The 26,153-nt window shown below is 41.3% G+C and overlaps 1 protein-coding gene across 5 annotated transcripts in view; it reads left to right on the top strand.

The window, feature by feature from the left end:
* Positions 1-26,153, top strand: part of FAT1 (FAT atypical cadherin 1) — a 373,940-nt gene that overhangs the window by 77,061 nt on the left and 270,726 nt on the right. The window lies entirely within an intron of this gene.

Here is a 26,153-nt window from a genome sequence, read left to right as displayed (position 1 = left end):
CACTTTCCAATTGGTTAGCAGACTGCATCTTGTTCTGTTATGCCCAGGCGGGATAGCATCTTGTTAGCTCTGTCAAGGCTCACTTCGTTCTTGCCATGGCAGTGTTGATGGCCCATTTGCGAGGAGTCCCCATGGAGGTGATCTACAGAGCTGCAACATGGAATTATATCCACTCATTGACATCTTATTACTGTTTGGATAGGGACGGATGACTCGACAGCTAGTTTGGCCAGTGTGTCCTGCAGAACTTGTTTGAAGTTTATAACGCAACTCTGTTTCCACCTAAGGCCCGTTATTCCTGTTCAGGCTATGCACCCATCCTGTTACCAGCAAAACTTGGTTGTAACTGTTGTGCATGTTGGCACTTGTTTTGTTGGTCCTTTTTTCTGTTGGGCGACCACCTGTAGTTAGGAATTCTACCATGTGTGAGGACTGACATCCTGCTTGTCCTCTGAAAAAGCAGAGTTGCTTACCTGTATCAGGTGTTCTCTGAAGACAGCAGGATGTCAGTCCTTAAGAAACCTGCCCACCACCCTACGGAATTGGTTTCACCTCATGGGTTTTCTTTTATTATTTTATCTAGAATTTTATGTTATAAGACTGAAGGGATCCTGCATGGATTCGTGGTATATTGCATGCCCAGAGAGTCTCAAAGTTCTAGAAATTTTGACATACGTTTTCTGTGACAGGTTCCATCGGATGATGTCACCCATGTGTGAGGACTGACATCCTGCTTTATCTGCTCCCCTAGTCTTTTCTCTGTCCATCATCCCAGCTCTTTCTCTCCATTAAGATGCCTTAGGCTAGGGGTTTCAACTTTGATTCCTGAGGGCTGCAGCAGGCCTGGTTTTCACAATGTTCTTGTTAAGGAGTATCCCTGAAAACCCTCCTTAACCAGCGCTGGACCAGGCATCTAGTCTGGTCCACTTTAAAAGCCAAAAAGACAAGTAACTCTGTGGGCACATCCCCTGAGAGGAGGAATAAGTGTGTAGGCGCACCCGGGAACAGACAAGGCTCCTCATCTCCAGGAGAAGGCAGCTCTTGACACATCACTTGTCCTGAAGGTAAATGCTGAATGTGAATGTTGCTGAAAGTAAGCTGTTTATGTTGAACTATTGGGTTGTGAAGAATAAAGATTTATATAAGAAGATCAGAGTCCAGAGTGTGTCTGTCCTCTTTGAAGTTACAGATCACTTGTGCTATCCCACAGTCCTCAAGAAATATTCATCCTACATACTTTCATACACTGAAAAGATAACTTGTTTGTGGGATTCAGGTTGGTATTGAGAGCTTCTGTCTTAGGCTTTCGCCACATGCTGGCAATGAAATTAGTCCTCCCACCTGCTCTTTTGAGAGAGATACCTGCAAACCTTAGTGGGCTTATAGTAAGAAATACTGATGGTGATGTAGGAAACCCTTTAAGTGATGAAGCAAAAGAAGCCCCCTTGATCTCTCAGATTTGCCATGTCACGGTTGCTAGGATATGTGCAAACCATCCCAGGAGTGGTGCAGGACTGCAAGGCAGGACACTGGGCTAAATAAGGGTCAGTCTTCTGCCTAGCCAGTCCCCACCCCCACAGGTTGAGCCCTTGGGTTCTGGGGGTCAGTAGGTCTTTGCGGCAGCAGTACATCATAGTGAGTCTAGACAGGCTGTAGCAAGGCTGCACTGTGGATAGAGACAGGCTAGAACAGGGTTAGATTGGATACTGGAGCTGGATGCAGAACAAGGACTGGCTTAGTTCAGACAGACAGGACAGGGATACTGGGCATGAACTGTGGGGCAAGGCAGAAGCAAGGTAGAGATAGGATACTAGCCTGGATAGGGCAAGACACGACCAAACAAAGATAGGACTGGACACAGCAGACAAGACAAGACCAGACAAGGACTAGGCAAGACAACATAAAGCAAAGAAAATAAAAGGCCAAAGACAGCAAGGCTGGAGGCTCGAAGGCCACTAGGTACAGAAAGGCCTATAAGACCACAAGGCAGGATACAAGAATGGAGTAGGCCCGGAGACCACAAGGCAAAGCAAGGCCTAGAGTAGGCAACAAGGCAAGGAACAAAGAACAAGAGAGCCTGGAGTCCACGAGGCAAGGTACAAGATAAGAATGGTCAGGTCAGAGAGCAGAGGGTGACTCCATGAAGAGATAAGGTGGTTCTGGAAAGGCAGGGTTACATAGAGCTGGGACTTGGGTGCGGCAAGAGCAGGGAGTTGGAGCTTAGCAAGTCTGGTTGTGAGCCTTGCTGAAGGCTTCTACAGGTGAGAAGTCACAGCAGATAGTCCCAGGGCATGGTGAGGCTGCATGGCAGGTGAAACTGACTCGCCAGATGCAAGTTTTTAGATGTGCCATCAGTGTGGGCAGTCAGCTTGGCTGAGCCTCATGAATGATTGTTCTCAGCAGTGGGTCCTGTATGCTGGAATGCCTTTCCTAAAGAGCAATCATTTAATATACAGTGGCTAGCAAAAGTATTAGACCTAAAAAGTCAGCAGATTTGTGTGGATTTCAAATGACACTTACAAGATTGTTCCAGACACTATGTTTATTGCAAACCAGTATGCTCTTAAAGTAAAATTTCAAAATCACAATTCATTATTTCTCTGCATTTTTTGTAAAATAAAATTAAAAACTGCTCTCACATCTATTTACAGCATGTATTGTCTGGGCCTACTTCTTGGGCATGCCCCCCTCTGTTGGCCTTCTATGGAGGAGATAAAAAATCAGTTTAACCCAATTCTCACTTTTGCAAAACCTCTGAAATGTATTGATGAAAATCAATTTAAACTGAAAATGAAGGGTCCCCAGTCATATGTTTCAATAAAATAAACAGCACATAAAACAATATTTATAGTGGCATAAAAGAACTCCACATTTAATAATTCATTGACGTCACCCTCGCCATATCTTTAGTTCCCCAGTCTCAAATTTAACAGTTGCAAGTGACTGAATTGCCCTTGGAGTTCTAACTTTGACCATTTAAAATCCTTCAGGGTAGCAGGTACTTCCACTTGTATTGTTGGTGATTTATCTTGGAGTGCGTGTAACGCCGTGCTCTTTAAAGTTCTAGTAGTCACTTCTGTGGGAGGGAAGGCAGGCCTCCCTGTTGAAAAAGGAAAATTAACAAAATAAAGGGATATAACTAGTATACAATCAAAACAAGAAAAATAACTAGCTATGTAAATAATGTGAGCTGCAAGAAAAAACTGATACTAAAACTGTGTTGTATTGTTTAAACATGAAAATTAATATAGAGATAAGACCTCAGTATTGGCAAGAGATCTGAATTAACAGAAACTTCTGATGGCCAATTGGTCCAATCATCGGTCTTGTAATCTCTGGTTTTAATTTTATTATTTTTTTATTAAATACTATTGTAGTAACAAACTTACATATTATTTTATTAATTTAAACTTTTTTATAAAATTAATGTCTATTGGCACTAGTGGAGCAACATTGTGAATTTCAATGAATTAATTATTCTGAATTTGCTTGATGTCTAGCTTAATTCACATTGTGTTTTTTTTAGAAAAATTCTTGAACACTGTTTCCTGAATGTTGATGAAATTTGTGTTTGTCACTCTTAATTAGTATCTTTGTGCTTTGTTGCCTCTTAATTAATGTCCTTGTTACTTTGTTATAACTGATTTTGATGAAATAAAGTGACAAATCATTCATTAATAAAATAATATGTAAGTTTGTTACTACAATAGTATTTAATAAAAAATTAAAAAAATTAAAACCAGAAAAAGGAAAATTGCCACATCTATAGAAATCAGGAGTCGACCTTCTTGAGAAAAGCATTTTTTTTTTTTTTTAGGATTTAACATTTTTCTTCCTCCCACATGTCTGTATCGCTTTTTATGGAACACCACTGACCATGTCTTCTAGTTCAGTTTCTGGTGGTCATGGCTCTTACTGTTCTTGCATCTTTCACCTAAAGACAAGGTAATGCAGGAAAGAGAATATATTTTCTGTGTTTCTCTTCATTATCAGCTTAAGATAAGTGTAATGCATTTAGAGGAAGGTTGAACTTAATTAACCTCTGCTCTTCTTTCAGCCTCACTGACTATGCCAGTATGTAAAGGAAGTGAAAGGGTGATCCTCTCCTTTAACTTGTCATTAGCAAAGGTGCTGTTGCATACCACGTCCTGGTATTGAAGTCTTAGTCATTTTTCAGGTTTCTTTAATGTGTTGAATGTGATAAATTGGAACACAGTTATAAGTAAGATAATTGAGGGCACCACGATAGCTGTTTAATCCTATACTTTAAAGCTATAGAGTATGGGGTAAATAAGCAAAAGTGAGCGGGTTTGCAGACTCTGGGGCACTTTTTCCAGCGAGGATTGCACTAATAAAGCAAAACTACACCACTAGGTTTTGCTTTGCCCCTCCCTCTCAAAAATACTAGCACAAATTTTTGTGGGTACTTGTTTTGCTAAAAAAAAAAAAAGTTTTGAATATTCAAATGTATGCATGTAATTGCCTTCCCCCCTTGGGAATGCCTACAAAATAAAGGTGCACATGTTGACATAACGCCCATACTTTCGCCTGTGTAGAGGGTGGGTAGTAATCAGGCAGCATTTAATTTGCAGAAATGCCTGTGTTTATTGCCCTCTATATTTCTAAAGTATTTTGAGACTTCAGTCACACTGCCTTTTTTTGTTTGTTTTTGTCATTCTTCTCTCTGTATGCAATAGACAAACTATTCTATTATTATTATTGAAGAAATCTCATTCCATTCCTTGTTTAGTAGGGGGGAGGGGGGCAGGGCAGCTTTGAGATGTTTGCCAGTTTAATGTTCTGGTGTTTTTTCATTTCACATTTTAATAATCCCATGCCGTGTTTCACTGTCAGGACGCACTTTGGAGTGCAGGTGCTATCTTAGTGTAAGGCACGCTTCACTCCCTTACTGATATTTTACCCTGGGGGGCGGGACAGCTCAGGTTATATAAAGCCTTGGCTGAGCATGAGCAGTGAGGTTGGAGGTTTCCTTTGGTTGGAGATGGACTCTGTTAAGATTCTGTTTTGGAGAGAAGTGGAGTTTTCTGGTGGATCCCTGTAGGCTCCACGGCCTGCACCAGTGGGATTATTCAAAAAGGGAAGCCCCGCTAGAGCCTTCACGGACACAGAGGGTTCTGTCTTGAGGCTGAAGAGAAGATCAGAGAGGATTTTTGGATTTGTAAGAGAGTTGGCTGTTTTTCTGCACCAGCCTCCAGCTCAGAACACCTATCTGAGGGGACTGGGTTTTGGCTCATGTGCCCAGTAAAAGAAGAGTCGTCAGGGTCACCCTCCACCCCAGAAACAGTGGGGGGCGTGGGGTCCCAGGAGCGAGAGCTGTTGTGAGAAGATTTTTGTTTCCCTGTGAGGAGGAGGAGGCGGGAGATAATTTTCCCACCACCACCATCTCCTTGCCTATTTTTTGAGAAGATATTTTTTTTCTTTCCCATTACTGGGAAGAGACTTGGACATTTAACTCAGAGACTGAACTTGGATAGAAATACTGTAGCACTTGGAGTTGTCATTCTTCTTTTTGTGCTGATTTTTGCCATTCATGCCTGCATTCTATTTTTAAAGTTACTGTGGCCCATATGTCAAAGAAAGGTATATGGAGGCTGACTCTTAGCAGAAGTGCATGTGTCGGAGAGGCTCCTTTTTGCAAGGAGGCCAGGGTGCTATAAATCTTTTAATCTCTCTAAGCAAACATCTGCTGGAAGTGCACAGGGTGAGTTAGATTAAGAGAAGAATCTTCCAGAGGCCTGGGTCATCTTCAGTGTCAAGGGGTGTTGCCCACCCCTCTGACAGACATTGGGGGGAAGGGGGGGAGGGGTGCAGCCCCTCGGTGCCTGGTAATGAGGGGAGATAATAAAAAGCCCTGACTCTCCTGTTTGAGATTCCACTGGAAGATATTGGTTGGAGCTGAGATCCTCTCAAGGGATCCCAGATGAGAGCACTAAAGGCCGGGGATTTTCCACTAAAATCCCTAGAAGCTTAAAAACAAGGGTGAGAAACTGCTCAGAAGCTGCAGGTTACCCCTGGACTTACCAGATTAAGGACTCTGCTGGATAAGGACCCTACACTGAGCCAGAGAGTGCCAGCCTTGGCCTTGGGGAATCCTGAAGATGCAGCAACCAGAATTGCATAAGGTATTGCTTTTGCTAGAAGGCCATTCCAGAGTGTCCTTGTCTTCAGCTTCATATCGTGACCCTCTTGACCTTGAATTTCTTTATAGAAATGCCGCCTTTTTACAATTTGAGGCATGCTAAGTGTTTGAATATTTTCATCTTATCCCTCTGCCCCTTTCCTTTTTCTGTTTCAGAGCACATTAAGCTCCTTAAGCCTCTCAGCAGAATTTGTGTTGCAGCGTTGCTACCGTTTTGATAGCCCTTCTCAAAATTGTTTCCATCCATTCCCAACAGTAGTTTTACAAATTTGCGGTCTCCAAAATAGTAATCAAGGTGGGTTCTCACTAGGTTGCAACTTGCTTTTTAATTTTTTGTTCTGATACTGGCAGCCTTTTATTACACTGACTAGCCATTTTAAAATAATCTGAAATTATTACTCCTTGATCCCTTTCCTGTGTGGCAGTTGTCAGTTCTTGTCATCCTAAGAGGCTAATAGATTTTTTTGTATTCCAGATGCATAATTGAATCCTTTTTTTTTAAATTTTGCACTGAGGCATACTTTCTAAACTTTTGACCATTCTAATTTTTTATTTTTTTTTCCCTCCTTCACAATTTTGTCTATAAAATTTTTGTCATCTGCAGTGAGAGATTTTTATGATGCTTGTCATCTGTGGGTTGCCCCAGGAACGAGCGACCTAACATCTGGAGAGGCAAACCCAGGCCAGTAACAGTGAAATCAGGAAACCTGGGTGTCTTCTACCTATGCCAACCACTTTCCTCTCGGGTTGAGCCCTCAGGTGCTGGTGGCAGGTGCTGCATTTTATTTTATTTTTATTTTGACACTTCAAAGCAGATTACATTCACGTACTATAGGCATGAGGAACAGGGAATAGCCTTCAATACTATCAAGGAAAATGAAGTTTGGAATCAGCGCGAAGAAGGAGAACAAGCAGGAATGTTAAAGGAATAATCTGTAGATGAAAAAGTCTTCTGAATACAGGAATAGAGTTTGAGTATGAAGGCCAAGCTCTGGCAACTGACTGACAAGATGGCCTCAGTATAAATATGTCTATAAAGGAAACAAAATATCCTTCGGGGGAAGCGATGGGCACAGGGCTGGGAGGACCGGACGTATAGTCCAAGCAGCTCACAGCGCCACCTGCAGACTGGAGATGAATTCTTTAACAGATCCTTAAAATGTTTTCTCAAGTCCCTCTGCAATATTGCTGTTAAACACATTAAAAAGAGCCAACTCTAGCACCAAGCTCCAGAGTACCCAATTAATCAATTTACCTTTGCTAGAATGGACTTCATTGACTAGTACTTTGAGTTTTCAACTAGTTCCTGGCCCAATTAAGAACTTTCTGTCTTGGTGCTAGTCTACTAGCCTTCAGTAAGGCTTTAGACACTGTTCCAGGCTGAAGTCCAAATATTCCACATATTCTGCTGTTCCCTGATCCACTACCAGCACATCAAATAATTCAATTTAAAATCACTTTTATTTATTAGATACTAAATATGCTATATCTATATTCAGTGTAAAGAATGCATATTACAATGCAATAGAAAACCCACCATAGAATATAATAGTATATAAAGACTATATGGCCTATCCAGTCTACCCATCCACATCCTATGCTCAAGTTTTATAGTCCTTTCCTTTCCCTCAGAAATCCTCTGGGCTTGTCCCACGTTGTCTTGAATTCTGATACAGTCCTTATCTCTATACCTCCACAGGAATACTACAGTCAACATTTATACAAGATATTCTTTGACATATAGTGCATTGAATGTAATTTGCTTTGAAAGGGCTTAAAGGCAGAATATAAATCAAATAAATAAAATGATGTGGTAGTTTTAAAAAAATGTTATAAAGATTGAAAAAAGACCCTGAATTTTGCTTTGAATGAAGAAGCTAGAGATTTGTGGTGCATTTTTAAGAAGAATTTTGAAATGACTTGTTTTGTATTTCATTTCAAATTATGTTAATCTATGATGAGTTGCTGAAGGCAAGCATAGTTTGATTAAGTTGGAAAGCTCAACCACAGTAATTTGCATTTCACTGCCAATGAATATCAGTGGTATCATTCTTGTACAGTTTAAGAGGGAAATATCTTTCCATTTAATTTTAGTTTTTTTGGCCTGTCAGCATTCAGTGTACTCCTTGGGCTTAATCCCATTCAGAAACAACCACAACCTTGTTTATTTGTAGAACAGAGGTGACACACCATAGCTTTCATTTCTGGTCATCAGAAAATGCCTTTCCTTCTAGGCCAGCCAGCCATGACAGAGAGAATTTCTTTTAGCTTAGAGTCATGAACTATAGCACCCCTCAGAACCCTCTCCAATCTTGCACTTGAGCGAGTTTATAGCTGTATCATTGACAGATAATTTTTTTGTCTTTATAACAATTTTTAAACTTTTTTATTCATAAAGTATACATCAAAGGCTATTCATTATTCTGAGGAGAACTCAACCATATCGTTGGGCTTCTCAGCTGTTTGTTTCGAACGATCCTAGCAGACACGGCATGGCTGTTGCCACTTGTACTTTGCATATTGTCGGCTAGCCTTCAGATCACAGACTCTGTCAAGACTCATTAAGTAAGAGCCAGGGCTATCTCAGTTACCAAGATCCATCTCCATTGAAGATAATTTACAAAGCTGCAACTTGGTCATCATTTTATACCACCATATCCCACTACTGTCAAGACAATTTCTCAAAAAGTAACTAACTTTAGATAAGCAGGTTTGCACAGCCTGGTTACCCAGTGGTCTGCTTTCCATGGGGTATATAGTTTGCTTATTCATTAAGTGCTCTTCTTGCACCCTCAGTTTGGGACTCCTGTGCCATAGCTAATTCAGCTCTGCTTATTGGTGGATAAAGCAAGTATGCTTTCCATAAATGAGGTTCTCAGATGACAGCAGGATGACTTGGCCATGCTTAATATTCACCCATCTCCATGGAGAGTAGATTACCTGCTTAAAACTAAAGTCTACAGTTCGCTGAGTGGTTCGCAAGGCAGTATACATGCAGGAACTCTTGCATGTGCTCAGTAGTTAAACTTCATTGAGCCGTCAGATGATATAATGTATTATGGCTAATTCATTTAGCTGTGTATGGAAAGCAAACTTGCTTTATTTCACCCAAAATGTTACCTACCTCGCATGTCCTGATAAGACGTTTAACCAGTCAATGCTGATGTAATTGAAATCTCATATTATTATTATTCTGCTAATTTTCATTGCCTTTCTAATGTCTATTAGCATTTCACTGTCTGATTCTTAATCCTTGCCACCAATTGCTATACTCTTCCTATCCATCACACATGGAATTTCTAGCTATCAGACATCACAGTGCATTATATTTCCTGCAGGACTTTTATCTTGTTTGACTATATTCCATCCTCAACATACAGTGCCTCCCCCACCAATTTTTAACATTACATTTATTTGATTTATATTCTGCTTTTTCAGGCACTTCAAAACAGATCACTAAGTATTTCCCTGTCCTCAGAGGGCTCACAATCTACGGTATGTTGTGTACCGAAGGCGATGGGATTTGAACTCTGGTTTTCCTGGTTTGTAGCCTACTGCTCTGACTACTAGGCTAATGTGCCCTGTCATGTGGATGTTATTTGTATTCTGGTTTTCAGTGTCTCATTGGCTATCCGTCCACCAGGTTTCTGAGATGCCTTCTATGTCTGTCTTTTCATTTAGTGCCATATACTCTAACTCACAGCAAAAAGAGTAAATGCTACATCACAGTAACAATGTGCATGAAAAAAGAGAGCGTTTAAAATAAAGCCTAATGACACGTATTCTACAAGAAATCCCAACTTAAATGAAAGAAACTTTTTTTTATATAAATATTAGGGTGTCAGCAAGCTGATATAGTTATGTCTAAAAACTTGGTCAACTCAATCATTTACCTGCTGTCAGAACACATGCTTTGTGTCCTTATGAAACCCTTCTCATTTTTGCATTGTGTTTTCTTATGTGAATAAAACCCCCAGTAGCAAATGTTTAGGAGGTCCTGCATCGTGGGGAAACATTTAAATCAAAAAGAATTAAATGTGTAAAATGCTCCTATTCAGATCTATGACGGTCTCAAAAAATTCTAGTTAAAGACCATATTTATTTATTTATTTATTTATTTAAAGGCTTTTATATACCGGAGTTCATGTACTAGTACATACCACTTCGGTTTACACAGAACCAATATTGAAAAATTACATCAAACAAGTGGGTATATACATATAGGCTCTATTCATATACAGACAATTTAGGGTATGTCTTATTTGTATTTTTTTTTTTTTTGTATTGATAGCCTGCTTATTAGCAGTTGATACTGGTATTTTGGAATTCCTCATATTTCTCTATTCCACCTGGGCTACTTCATCTTTTGCTACAGGATATCCTAACTTCCCTGTTAAGCCATTCACTCTAAACCATGTGTTTCTGTGTGAATATCTACTTTCCCCCACAATTTAGTTTAAAAGCTGCTCTATCTCTTTTTTAAATGTTAGCTTCAGCAGCTGGGTTCTACCCTGATCAAGGTGCAGGGCCGGTGCTAGCTGTTTTGCTGCCCTGTGCAAGTTGTTGTTATGCCCCCCCCTCCTCCATACCACCTCCCCGCCACCACCAGTACCACCGCTAGATTCAATTTTAGCCCTTCACGGGCTTTTTTTTTTTCCTTCAGCAATAATATTGAGGGTCTTGGTCCCATTTATAGGGAACTGTTATGGCAAGTCTAACAGATTCCTGTTTGGTGAATCTGGAACACTTGTTCCCTGTACCAATACTGAGCAAGCATTCATTGGGAGGGAAGAGGAGGGGGGTTATCCAGTGGACTGTCCTCATGGAAAACTGCAGTAATTTACTCTCAAAATATACTTACAAGCATAGAGGCTGATATTCAAAAACAGCTAAGCGCTTAAATTTAGGACCTGTTCATTAGATCCCTATGATGGGAGTGGTGTCACAAGATTGGAGAAGAGCGTTAGTGGTCCCGCTTCACAAGAGTGGGAACAGAGCGGAGGCTGGAAACTACAGGCTGGTTAGCTTCACCTTGGTGGTGGGAAAATAAATGGAGACTCTGCTGAAGGAAAGAATAGTGAACTATCTACAATCCAGTGGGTTGCTTGACTCGAGGCAGCATGGATTCACCAGGGTAAGGAACTGTCAGACAAATCTGATGTAGTAGCATGGATTGCAAACTGGTTGACTGACAGGAGACAGTGTCTAATGGTAAATGGAACCAACTCTGAAGAAAGAACAGTGTTACGTGGAGTGCCACAGAGATTGGTTTTGGGACTGGTTCTGTTTAATATCTTTGTGAGTGACCTGGCAGAAGGGATAGAAGGAAAAGTTTGTCTATTTGCGGATGATACTATGTTCTGCAACAGAGTGGACATGCCTGAAGGAGTAGAGACATGCCTGAAGGAGTAGAGAGAATGAAAAGTGATTTAAGAAAGCTTGAGGAGTGGTCAACGATTTGGCAGCTGGGATTCACTGCCAAGAAGTGCAGAGTCATGCATCTGGGGTTTGGCAATCCAAAAGAGCTGTATATGATGGGCGGTGAAAGACTAATGCACACTGACTGGGAGAGGGACCTTGGTGTGATAGTATCTGGTGATCTGAAGGCGGTGAAGCAATGTGACCAGGCGATAGCCAAAGCAGAAGAATGCTGGGCTGCAGTGAGAGAGGAATAACCAATAAGAAAAAAGAGGTGATAATGCCCTTGTACAGGTCCTTGGTAAGGCCTCACCTGGAGTACTATGTTCAGTATGGTTGTCCATATCTCAAAAAGGATAAAGACAGGATAGAGGCAATACAAAGAAGAGTGACCAAATTGGTGAGGGGTCAGCATTGGAAGACTTATGAGGAGAGGCTGAAAGATATGAACATGTATACCCTGGAAGAGAAGAGGTGGAGGGGGAGCTATGATACAGACCTTCAGATGCCTGAAAGATATTAATGATGCACATCATTAAACCTTTTCCATTGGAAAGAAATCAATAGAACTAGTGGTCATGAAATGAAACTCCAGGGAGGACGATTCAGAACCAATGTCAGGAAATATATCTTCACGGAGAGGGTGGTGAAGATGAAAACAATGAAGGAATTCAAAGGGACATGGGATAAACACTGTGGATCCCTAAAGGCTAGAGGATAGAATTAAAGAAAATAGTACATGGGGGTAGTAACTGTGCATAACTTGTAGGTGTGGCAGTTGCTACCCTTAAAAAAAATAACAGTATCAAGATTTAATGCAACTTCATCATTGCTATTTCAACAGCAGTGGGGAAAAAGGGAATTGGATTTGGACAGCTTCCGAGGGCCCTGGCTTTTACGGTCTGGGAACTAATAAGCATGAGGGTTACCTGCAGCAGATACCGGCATATGCTTGCTGGGCGTACTGGGTGGATCATTTGGTCCTTTTCTGCTGTGATTTCTGTGTTTCCATGCATGGAGACTCCAGAGCTCAGCCTGCTTGTGGAATAGCATTTCTGAGGTTCTAGATTTCAATTTCATACTTAAAACCCTAAATTATATGTATTGTGTGCTTGTAAACAATACTTGACAGCTTAATGAATACGAATGCTGGCACTGATGTGTTGCAACAAACACTACTAGATTTAAAGTGCAATTAAAATGCAAAGTTTATGGAGTTAATAAAATAAAAAAATACCTATTTAAGTAGGAAAAAGTAAGACCCACAAATATTTGAAAGATAAGCCTTTAAAATAGCACAGGAAATTATTTTTTTTATCCTTAATCTTAATACTTGTCCTTAGTAATTGGAAGGATAGTTCCTTCCTAAAAATACATATTTGGTGGCATATAGTCATGACCCCTGGTCTTCTGTGGTAAGGGCCACAAAATTTAGCCCTTGATGCAGAATCTGACATTTCTGGTCAAACTGCTGCAGGAGATCAGGGACCCTCTCAAAACAAAAGCATTGGTGTCAGTGGACAGCATGTTTCCCCTTTCCTGCCAGCCCGTCCATTCCAGAAGAGAAACATTGTGCCATCCACTGCAACCAGTCTACCCCATCCCCTCCCTGGACCTCATCCTCACCGGCTCCTATTGCAGCTAAACAAGAGGAGAAGGATGGCAGATCTGCAGTACCTCCGCATTTCCCTCATCACCTGCCAGGATCTGAATGCCACTCTAAACCATGTGGTTCAAAGAATGAAGTTCAGGTCCCAGTAGAGGAGGAGGGAGAACGCATCATAGGCTTTGCAAGACTACTGTCCTCCGCTGTCTCCTTTTTGACCACAATAGGAGCTGGTGAGTGAGGGGGAGCGGGTCGGGAGAGTTAATAAACCGATTAGGGATCACCAGGGGAGGGGATGAGTAAGTGAACTGGGAATGTGGGGTTGGGGGGGGGGGGGAATTGAGCCAGGGTAAATGAGAGGTTCATGGATTGGGGAAACTGAACCAGAGTGAATGAGGGGTTTGTGGGGGCAGGAGTGAACGTTTGTGAGGAAAGAACCAGGATGAACGAGGTGGTTTGGAAGGGAGGGAAGGAACCAGGGTGAGTGAGAGGATCAGGTGGGGAGAAGTGAAAGAGGGTGAGAGAATGGAACAATGGGATTTGGAAAGGGGATATGGGAAAGAGGGGATGGAGTATGATTGGGGGCTGTGGCTTCCTTTCTTCTCCATTCCCATCCCTATTCCTCCTCTTCATCTTAGTCTTCCTTCCCGTTCCCCCTCTATCCCCACTCCTCCCTTTTTTTCCCATCTCCTCCTTTCTTCTCCCCTTCTTTCCTGAGCCTTCTTCCCTCCTCTCCTTCCTTTCATTTGTTTTCCTTATCCTCCCTGAATTTTTTATCCTCGCCCTCTGTCCTCTGCCATCCCTTATCTCTCTATCCCTCCTGCTTAAGATTTCTTTTTGATTTTCCTCCTCTGCAGTCTCCTTACTTCCCATTCCAAGATCCCTGTATTAGAATGAAGGGACAGAAGACGTGAAGTCACTTAGGTGTAATGCATTAGGGAAAAGTTAGCTCCCATGCAGAATGGACACTGTCAAGTGATATAAGAAAATGCCTTGATATTACTTTAAAACTCTTAAGCAGAAATTGCTTTTCTTTTGTATGTAGAAGCTTTGTAAACTAGAAAATGAGGAATTAGCTTTTGCAAATTAGACAAATAACATTTTGCTTTAGTAGAAGCAAAGAACTCTTAGCATATAACTAAATGAGATGTTTTATCTCCTAATTTGGTGTGGGTAATTTGGCTGAGTTGCAAATGACAGCAGTAAACAACTGTGTCTGTGCCAGTAAGATCCTTTTCATATGAGGAAGCTGAGCACAACTCAAAATTGGTTCAGATGATGAAAGAGACCATGATCTGACCCCAGCTCTGTATCCTCAAGAACCGAGAGAGAGAGACTGCATTCCTCTTCTCAGTAGGACCCTTAGAGCCTCCATACCTGATTGAAGGAGACTTTCAGGGGACTGGGGCTAGGCTCACCTCATCTCACCTGATTGCCTGCAGAAGCAACCACCAAAGACATAACCTTATAAATACTTTCTCTTTGTTTTGTTTCTCTCTTTTTGGGCCATTTTCATAAGTGATCCTATATAATTACATGCTTATCAGAATTTTGATTTTCCATATATTTCATTTATTATATCATTGCCTTTACTAGAATACATATATATGTTATTGTATGTGTCTTATTTCTGCTAAGCAACAAGCACCATCAAAAAGGTAAAGATAAATATTATTACAATCCCTTCCCTGCCTTTCTCCCCAGCCCCAATGACTAAGATCAATTTTCCTCTAATAAAGAACCAAATAAATTAACTGGACATAGAAATGTCAGGAAATTATTTGTATAAAGTAAAAATATAAAATACATTTCATATCTATGCAAAATTAGGAAAATTTGCCACAATTTCTGTAGAATTTGCCAACTCTTGCAGAATCTTGAAAAATTTCTCACGGGAAACTAAGGGCTCTGCATATAGTATTTTTGTCTAAAAGCAAAACTGTTGCAGCTGAAAATTTAATTAGAAAATGTCAGGAAATATTGAAATCTGTATATCCCAAGGTTTTATAATTGCAACATTCTCTGCTTGATTTGATTTGTGTTGTATGGTATGATTGTAGATCCTCCCAAACAAGTTAATGGTATGTTCATTAAATGCAAATTTTAAAAAGTAAATTTTGTAAATTCAGTAAAAATACATGACCACCTAAAAGCTAGGGGGCCACATGCTGATATGAGGCATAGTGCATTACATTATACTAATTGACTTTGTTAAGTGGTAAATGAAATTAATGTAAATTATTCTGCTTGTGAGCCAGAGTAATTAAGTGAAATTTACAGCTCATCTTGCAGTTTTGCAATAGAAGTCATTTAATAACTTTTTTAATACTTCATTTGGCTTGACTTTTAACTGAAGGTGACTTTTGATACAAATATCTTTCATATAGCCTCCATGTAAAAAGTATTTCATATAGCATTTCAGACAGTTCCCCAAAAGTGGCCAACTCATCTTTTTGGTTTTCTTTGTACCGTAGAACTTGCATAAATTTAAATTTATCAACCACTTTTAACTATTCTGTGTCCAATCAAAATATTATCCTGCTTGCTTCTTACACTGCCAGGGCAAGCTGTTTTAAGCTGTCATTTTATGTCTTGATTTGTATTCTAGAAATATTACTGCTAGGGATGTGCAGAGGGACGCCATACGTTGCATTAGGGATTCGGATTCGTGGGGGGGGGGGGGCAGATACGTTGCATTCAGCCTTATAGCGCCCCGATACGTTAATACATTGATTTCTATTCGTTTCCCCGCTAAAATTAAATTAATTACAACCCCCCACCCTCCTGACCCCCCCCAAGACTTACCAAAACTCCCTGGTGGTCCAGCGGGGGGTCCGGGAGTCATCCCCTGCATTCGCACCCTCGATTGCCGGTTTCAAAATGGTGCCGATAGCCTTTGACCTACTATGTCACAGGGGCTACCGGTGCCATTGGTCAGCCCCTGTCACATGGCCATCGGCGCCATCTTGTGCTCCTACCATGTGACAGGGGCTGACCAATGGCACCGGTAGCCCCTGTGACATAGTAAGGGCAAAGGCTATCTGCGCCATTTTGATTACTGGCAGCCGATGGCCCGAATGCAGGAGATCGCTCCCGGACCCCCCTGGACCACCAGGGACTTTTGGCAAGTCTTGGGGGACCCTGCTGACCCCCACAAGACTTGCCAAAAGTCCAGCAGGGGTCCGGGAGCGACCTCCTGCACTTGGGCCGTCGCCTGCCATTATTCAAAATGGCGCCGATCGCCTTTGCCCTCACTATGTCACAGGGCTGAATATGGCCACATCCGTTGCGGATTGCCAATACGTAGGGACCGAATGCACACCCCTAATTACTGCTGATAAAGAGGGTTCTCATTGATGGGCTCATTTAAACAGTCTCATTCCTATGCATTGAGTGATTTTTGAGCAGCCAATAAACAAGTAGAATTGGTACATTCTCCCTCTTGCTGCATTGAATCTTAAGCAGTTTTTTATGTTGGTGGGGGTTATCACTTTCACACACACATGGTCAACATGCCTATGACCATGAGAGGAGTGCATTTCAAAATGGCATAATTTTTAAAATTGCTGTGAAGCTCAGTTTGTGTTTACGTAGTATATTATACTCTTCAAGTTAATACAGATTTCTGATATAAATCAAAATTCATGGTTCCAATAATGATGGCAAGCTATCCAGGTCCTGACACAGCTTAGCAGCCCCACACTATGTTACCTCCACCATCATGCTTGATAGTCTGGTTAAAATTCATACTTCATAATGCAGTATTTGTTTTTTGCTAAATTAAATGTTCGTTGTGATCAAAAAAAATAAATTGACTCATCTGTACTGAGAACATTGTTCCAGATATCTTGAGTCATCAAGATACTGCAGTGTTCTTTTTAGATAGTGGTTTTTTTGTAGCTATCCCTCATGAACATCATTCCCATGCAGTTTTTTTCCTGATGGTTGATGCATAAGCTCTCACATTAGCTATAATGGGAGATGCCTGTGGATCTTTAGATGTTAGTCTGGTGGTGTTTATGGCTTTGTGAATGATTTTCTGATTTGCTCTTGGGGTGATCTTGACAGGATAGAATAACGATAGTCTTTCAACTTTTTCCATTTGTAGACTGTGTCTCTGATAGTAGATGGAGCCCCAAATGTTTATAAGTGGTGTTGTAATCCTGTCCGTACAGATGAGCATCAACTACCAGTTTCCACTGGTGAAAACCAAACTCAGAAACCTTTGGACCCTTATATAGGACAAGATGCACAAACTCAGTAATGCTGATATATTCTACATGGTGGTTTATTTGTTACCCAATTGTTTAAGCACCTGATTCTAATTAGTCAATTAATTGTGCTAAGTAAACTAGGGGTTCACTTACTACTAAAAAACACACTCATTCTGAATTAGTCTTGTTGTTCCTAATTTGTACAATAATGTATCTAAAAAACAAAACAAAATATGGGATCTACTTCCTTTTCATTGAATAAGAAAAGATTGGTTTAAGTTAAGCAAGGGTAAGAAATTGTAACTCTCATTAGTATACCTGGGATTCACAGACTTTTTCTCAGCACTGTGTCAGAGATAAGTGCATCCTTTTTGTTACTCCTTGATTTATTTCAATCAGTTTTCTGTTTGTTTCAGTAATCAGTAGATTTTGGAGTTTATCACATAAGCTTTGGAAGTCATTTATTAAGTGCTGAAGATGTCTTCTGTTCTCCAACATTTAGCACAGTTTGTTGAGTTTAACACTGTGAAATGATTTTTCAGACTCTATAATGGTTAAGTACATTTCCAAATTAAATCTCCTGTTTTCTATAAAATGTATATATAATCCTCATATAAAGTCAAGTTATTAGATCATCTTACTGAAGATCTTGTAGAATATTTTAGAAATTGTATTCAGCAAGCTATTGCCTCTGTAGTTCTCACAGCAACTTCAGTCTATCTCTCTCTCTCTCTTTTTTTTTTTTTTTAAATAAGATATTCTACTGGCCATTCTCTGTTCCACTGGTATTTTATAATGCTTCCAACAGAACTTTTAGAAATGCAGTAATTTTTGAAAGTTCCTTATTTATGTTGTCTAGTCCAGTGGCTTTTCTATTTGTACTTTCTAATTCTTCCATGCACAATAAATCCACATCTGCATCATACATATTCCTATTTGGAGCATTTTTTTTGTGTGTATTATGGATTATATCATAAATGTTTATAGTGTTCTATCAATTGATTGTCTTATTACATTTATCAGTGCTTGATCTTTTTCAATGTTTAGGTGTTTCATAAGTTTATACACCATCATGTGTCTGCCATGTATATTGTGTTCTATAAAACAATGTTAATGCTCTTTTCTCGCAACAAATTTATTTTATAAACTTTTCTTCTATTTTTGTGTTTAGCTTAGGGGTGTGGGGTGGAGTCTGCCATCTTGTTAGTATTCTTGCTTTTAAAACTCCAAGATAGTGATCCGCACAGATGTCACTGCCTCTATAGACTCTTGTATCTCTAACCTGGGAGGCTAGTTTCTTATTAGTGATGTATAGTCAATGAGTGATCTTACTCATATCACATTCAACGTAAATTTATGTACATCTTCTTGAAAAAGGATGTATTGCTTTGTTAAATGTTACAAATCCATGTAGTTCATAACTATACCTATTCATAAGATCTTCATTGTTATGTATCTCTATTATGGAGGGTAGATAGATTTCCAACCCTAGCAGAAGATCTCCAGCTATAATTAAGTAATTGCTTTTATTATATTTATTCACATTTCTGTAATACCTCACAAAATGTTTGTTCTGATTTTCCCCTTCTTCAGAGGCATATACTGCAATTACAGTCAAGTGACCTTTAACAATTTTCATAGTTACGATGACAATTCCATGGGTCATAAAAGCTTAACTGCTTCTGTTTTCCATTTCAATAAGATGATACTGCACAGCATGCTCTAACATTTTGATTTAGTCCTTTGTATAATCCCTACCTCTCTTGTACCTGTACATTTCTTCATAGTCTCTTTAATTACTGCTAAATTAATTTGTTTTACTTTGAGTATTTTTATAAACTCAATTTCTTTTTATCTGACTTCTCATGTTCCATATTGCAATTTTTAATATATCCATAATCCCAATTTTGTTATCCATTTCCCGGTTTAAGTTCATTAGGTCCCCCTTGTGATGTTCTGTTTTGAAGTTTGAGTGAGTTACTTTTTATTTAAACAGGTGCTTAGCCTATAGCACCCCCCCTCCCTCCCCTCAACATGGGGGACTTCTGATGCACTCTTTGACTCTTCCTTGAAACTTGTTCTGCAAGGGTGTCCCTACCAGTAGGTTACACTCCACCAGTATAGCTCTAGATTATTAAAATATACAAGCCTCCTCACCAACTTAATGATGATGGGCCCAAGAGGAGAATATATGTGACTGACCCCTGGCGAAATTCACTGGCTAATGCTTTTTATTCCTGTTTCCCCTGTTAATTCCCAGCCCAATCCCATTACCTCTGACCAAAGCAGGACTGTGCTGTTCCCACAGCTGCTTCCCTTTTCTGAGTTGTGTGGACTGTGGCCTTCATGTTTCTGAGGACAAGCAAGATGGCAGTCCTCACATGTGGGCGACATCATCGGATCCCAGCACAGAAAACTTAAGTCAAAGTTTCTAGAATTTTGCCTTAGCCTCTCTGAACATACTCAGTATGCATTAAACACAATCACCTTGGGTCCCCTCATTCACTTTTTCTTTTTTCCTGCAGAGCTTCATGTATTCTTACAAGATATGGTGTCTGTCTGTCTGTCTCTCTCTCTCCTTTTTATAACTTCTTAGGAAGTTTGTCATTTGTTTTTTTGCAGTTGAGACAGGGTCCCTTCTGGTTCTCCCCTTATCTTAGCCAGGTTTTTCGGCATTTCCAGTAAGTTTTCTTACACAGTTGTTTCCCCCAGTTGGCGGTGCCTTTGGTCATCGTAGGCTGCTGCCACCAAGTTTGATTTTCAGTTCCATTTATTTCAAGTTGACATGTCCAAATCCGGGTTTGTTGTACTCCCAGTGCTCAAGGGCTATGTCGATCACAGACCTGCATAATCGACACATCCTCTGCCTGGGAGATTCACACAAAGTCTGGGGTTGCAGCATGCGCCCATATGACCCCTAAAGGATGTAAGATCCTATTCAACAAGATGGAGTGACTCTTCACACTGGAGAAGACCGGCCCCTCAGCATTGGAGGCATTGATATTGAGAAGCCAACGAGCCATCGACATTGGTGGGACCATCGATTCCATCTGTCGGTAGCTCTTAGGAATGCCAGAAGCAGGCCATTGTCTGCGTCCTCACAGACAAAGACATGGGATTTATAATCTTTGACACCAGGGAAAGACCAATCTGAGCATCAAGGGAAACCAAGGAAATGTCAACATCGGCCCCCGAAGTATCCCAATGGTGAGGAGAGCCAGTCCTCCATCGATACCCAGAGAAGCGTTGATCTCCACCAGTTCCGATGCCCACCACCAAGCCTCCTCTTGGTTTGAAGAGGATGTGGTTTCTCCTCCCAGGTTCCAGTTGATCTTGCCAACAGTGCTTTTTGAGGAAGAGCTGGAGATGTACATGCAGCTGGCTGTGGAGAAAGCTGTGCGGAGTCTCTGCATTGGGGCACTGAGACCAGCATTGTCCCTTCTCGAGCTGCTGTTTGAATTCCTGCATGCACTTATTGGAATTGGAGTGTAACCGACGCATCTTGTCAGTTTCCGGGGTGACATCGACACTTGACAGGGCATCGGTGGCACCACTAGCTGATCTGGTGTTCATAGTTCCGAGGAGGAGAGAGCTCAGCCAGGGCTTGAGCCCCCATTGCCAGTCGAGTCAGTGCTTATACCGCTGGCTGGAGGCCAAGCACCTAGGGCCCTATCCCTTCCTTTGGATAATGAGGGCGAGAGCCCATATGACCCTTGGGGGAATGACTCGTCTGATATGTCTGATAGTCTCCCCTCCGAACAGTCTCCTCCCGAAGACAGATGAAAGTCTCCTCTGGAAGACATCTCCTTCACAGGTTTTGTCCGGGTGATGGCAGAAGCCATCGCATTTCAGTTACAGACTGAGGAGGATACCTGCACAAGGTACAAGGTATCCTTCAATACGTGGAGCCTCCCAAGTAAATCGTGGCAATCCCAGTGCATGAAATCCTTGTGGAGTTACTGATAAGGATGTAGTAACACCCCTTTGCAGTTTTTTCATCAACAGGAAGGCAGTCGTGACTTATCTCATCCAGAAGGTTCCACACCAGTCTGTGGTGGTTGAATCCACTCTCAAAAAGGCCAAGCGCACTCTGATCCATTCTTGGGGAAGGATCAGAGCACCATGGATGCTCTTGGGAAGAAAGTCTTTCAAGGCACTGTGCTTATTTTCTGCATAGCGGCCTACCAGCTCTACATGAGCCAATATATGCAGGACCCTCTGAAGCAGGTGCAGGATGTGACCAAGCAGCTGTCTCAGTAGCAGCAGGTCATGCTCCTTTCATTGGTGCAGAAGGGCAGGTAAGTGCAGAAAACACAGGGTTAGGTTGACCTATGATGTTTCTGAGACTGCATCTCCTTCTGTTATAGCCAGGTGAGATTGCATCTTGGGGAGCATGTCAAGGCTCACTCTGTTTGAACCTTGGCAATGTTGGTGGCCCAATTGCGAGCTGTTCTCATGGAGAAGATCTGCAGGGCTGCAACGTGGACTTCAATCCACTCATTCACATTGCATTACTATTTGAAATAGAGATGGCCAACATGATAGTAGGTTTGGCCAATCTGCCCTTTGGAACTTGTTTGAGATGTAGACCCTAACTGTTCCTGGCTAGGGTCCATTCTTTCTTTTTTAGACTGCCTCCTTCTTGTTACCAACACAACTTGTTATTGTTTTTCTGTTGGCACTTGTTTTGGTGTTTTTTTTGGTCCCCTTATTTTTGAGTGGCAACCTGTAGCTAGGTATTTACCCGTGTTTGAGGACTGCCATCCTGCTTGTCCTTGGAGAAAGCAGAGTTGCTTACCTGTAAGAGGTGTTCTTAGAGTACAGCAGGATGTCAGTCCTCCTGAAACCCATCCACCACCCCCAGAGTTGGAGTTCCACTTTGTGGTTTTATTCTTATTTTCAATTTTCATTCCTCAATAGTATGCCATAAGATTGAAGGGAACCCACGTGGATGTGTGGTATAATGCATGCCGAGTATGCTCAGAGGGGACTCTGTCAAAGTTCTAGACACTTTGACATAAGTTTTCCTTGCCAGGTTCCATCGGATGATGATGGCATCCATGTGCGAGTACTGACATCCTGCTGTCCTTGGAGAACACCTGTTACAGGTAAACTTTTTTTTTCCTGGCTGCCAGGTTCTGCACCTGCTTCCAAGCCTCAAAACACAAAGGCAGTGCAGTCAACATGCATTGTGAAGTCTGTGGCCCTCACATCCATTGGAGTCTCTCAGTGGAGCATCCATTCACCACTTACTGTTCACCATCAAGGAAATTCCACGTCTAAGTTCATTATATAGATATAGGTACATTGTGGTTAAATTGCTGTACAGTGTTTTTCATATGTAGTGCCTTTTCACAGAACGTCCACACATACACCAAAAAAAAAAATGGTTGAGTGCATCAAGGTTTGTGTAGTTGTCACCTTTCTCAGCTTCACAGCCTCTATCTCTTTCAGTACTAGCTAGGCATTCTTTCCGTGTTTCCTCCTCCCCCGACCCCCACCCCAAATCAACTTCTTCACACCACAAAACTCTCTGCAGATTTCTTGACGCAGCTTTTTTCGGTGATCATTGTCTCCCCTTCTGTGGACAAAAGGTCCTTATGGCCCTTTATGGGCTCAGAGTTTTACTTGAATGGTCATTGTAATCGGTGACACATTCTGATCGGTCTGATTCAAGTGGTGGTCTGTTCATTTTTACTAGAAGGAGTTCATTTAAACATTCACTTTGCATCAGTGACCTAAACTAATGTTTAATAAGGTTCATCTCGCGGTAACATCATTCTCATGATGCTGGCGAAGCTTGGAAAACTGTAGTAATAAATACAAGCTTGCTGAATAGTGGAAACCTTTTTTCTTGTGAAACCCATATAAAATTATTTTCTAACTTCAGTTTCTGACCTGACATTTTTAGTTCATGCCATTCATTGATGTTTAAAAAAAAAAAAAAAAAAAAAATAGTTGACCTTGAACTGGAAAGTACATCAAGACTTCTTTTGTTGTCTTCTCAGTTTCCTTTTTCTTCTTTGCTTGTAGGATGAAAATGTGGGAGGGGATCACAGGGCATGAAGTACACATTTCTTTTTATCTCTCATGGAGGCCAGTGAAGATCACCACTTTATTTGGCACCCACAGCTCTCATGGGGTTCTTTCACTGGGCTGCCTTGTCCACACACACACCAAAAACACAGTTTTATCTTATTTGACTTAATTTTGTCAAAGGACATTTTTTTTTCCACAGTCTCATTGCTCTTTTGTCTACTCTCTCTTCCTGTAGCTCTCTCCCCTGTGCTGTTCAACTTAATCCCTGCACAGGTGGCTTGCCACCTCTTTTCTTAAAGTCCCTGTGAACCAAACAAACGGAAGATAAGCCAGTGGCACCAAAGGCTTCTGGAGCTTTTGCAATTGTGAACCAATAGATTCTCTTCTTGTCACTACCAGGCAGAATCAGAAGAGTAATCAAGATGAGGATCGGAGGAATGATGCTGAGGCAGGCTGCGTAAAGAAAAAAATAAAGTGTTGGAATAATTTGGATCCTGAGCCACTGCAGTCTTAAATGGTTCTCTTTGCCTGTTACTTCTTTTCTCCAGCAGCGATGGCCCGTTGCTGTGCTTCTGGCTGCCTTCCGCTCCTCCAGCAGGAAGCTGGGGGAAGGGGCGTTCGCTGCTACTGTAACTCTGGTGCACTGTCTTCTGCTCTCCGCCATCAATCATCACCCTGTGCTGTAACATTTTCCTTCTCTCTTCCAGTGGTGAGTTGGGGACAGTGTTTGCTGCTGCAGCCCTGGCACACGCTTTCAGCTCTTCTCTGAGGGGTGGGGGCAAGGAGAGGTGGCATCTTCTGGTTCTTGCTAGTGCCGAGCTTTCATGGTCCTCATCTAGGGGAAGGGGGTAGCATGATGGCAGCTGCTACAGCTGGGCTTCCTGGCATGTCTCTTTAGTGAAGGGGATGTTTTGCACTGTGGTGGCTTGCTCTGCCATGCTACTTCTCAGCGGTGCTTCCAATTCTCGGCTGTTGTAGGAGTATTTACTGGTGACTGGTTCTGCTGTGCTGCTTCCTTCTGTGTAGGGCATGGGTCCCTTAGCCTTGCTTAATCTCCTTACCAGCAGACTAAGTCAAATTGCCAGCAACAAGTGAGTGAGTAGTGTTTTTGAAAGCCTCATCATTGTATTCCATTTGGATGTCTTAAAAATAAGAGTCAACAAACAAGTTAGATCAACTGTACTGTATGGTAGTGGTTCCCAAACTTGTTTTGGGGACCTCCAGCCAATCAGGTTTTTCAGGAGATCTGCATCGAATATGCAGGAGATGGATTTTAATGCACTACCCCATTGTATGCAGATTTGTCTCTTACATATTCATTGTGGATATGCTGAAAACCTTACTGGTTGGGGGGTTCCCCAGGACAGATTTGGGAGCCACTGGTCTGTGGTATTGCAAAAAATAAGCAATGTGGGCAGACTAGATGGTCATTACAGTCCATATGTGCCTTCATATGCTATGTTTCTATGTAAGTTGTAGGTGATACCTTCTTATTAGACTGACAATACATTTCTGACTAGCTTTCCAGAGCTACGTACTCATTATCAAGTCAATGCAAAATTAACCTCATTTTGCATTGACTTGAAGAAGGGAACAAAGTAATCCAGTAAAAATTAATCCTGTAAATTAATCCAGTAAAAAGATTATCGCCTGCAACTTGCTTGTTGACCATTTTATTTCTATGGAGTGTTAGCAATTCCTAAGGCCCAAACATATAATTCAGAGGTTACTGTTGGTAAACATCCGTTGTCAAGGGGGCTGACTGAAGAGCTAAGCTCTTGAGTCCCTTTTATAATTCAGACTTTCTGGTTCCGATGGCCCCTGCTATCCTGGTGGCAGCGCCTTCCTTTCCCAGCTGCACTGGGGACGCTGCGCCTCCTGCGTATATTTATGCTTTTAGTATTTTATTGGTTTAATACTTATTGTTTTATAACAGCTAATACGTTTTTGTAATTTCCTTCTTTTAATTTTTAGCTGTTTTATTCTTTTATAATTGATTGTAATTTCCTTACTTTATATATTTATTGAAATGTTAACCGCTGTGAAGGCTATGCTGAGACAACGTTATATAAATGACAATAAACCTTAAACCTCTTCATGCCCCCAAGCAGCACGGTTTCTTTTCCTTGCTGGCGGGCTGCCCCTCTTCTGTCTAGTCCCTCCGGTGTCATATTTTAGGTGCTCAGGTATCCCCCAGCCTTGATTTGTATCTCTTTATATTCTTTGCCTCATGACCAAAAATGATTTCGATGGTAGATGAAAGTGTCGTTTTGACTGTACCTTCCTACAGGTTAATATGGTTTATGTAGTATAAACAGTATTTCTGCTTGGCATAATTTGCCCTTTATTTTTCGGATTGTTTTTCAGCATGTTTTTTCCTAAAACCAAATATAGGCCCCAGTACTGTTTCCATATAACAAAGTATTACGGACTCCTTAGGAGAGAGTTGTGACACACACGTTGCCCTGGGGAATATAATCATTTGGTCACGATTACCTCCCGCCAGCACATTGTGTTACAGTACCATTTGTAATGTTCTAATGCTTTACCAATTTAAAATGTTCTTTAAGGCTCAGACCTGTGATTTATATAAGTGTAATTCAAGGACTCCTGTTTAAATTGTTTACGTTCTTACTGTGCCGCGTGAATACTGTAATTAATAATGAATGAGAGGTGGCTCCAGTTCCTTTGGATTGTAAATAATTGTATACTTTGG

This window comes from Rhinatrema bivittatum, chromosome 1 (assembly GCF_901001135.1).
Source record: "Rhinatrema bivittatum chromosome 1, aRhiBiv1.1, whole genome shotgun sequence".
Lineage (NCBI taxonomy): Eukaryota > Metazoa > Chordata > Amphibia > Gymnophiona > Rhinatrematidae > Rhinatrema > Rhinatrema bivittatum.
This window is presented reverse-complemented; position numbering and strand designations above follow the sequence as displayed.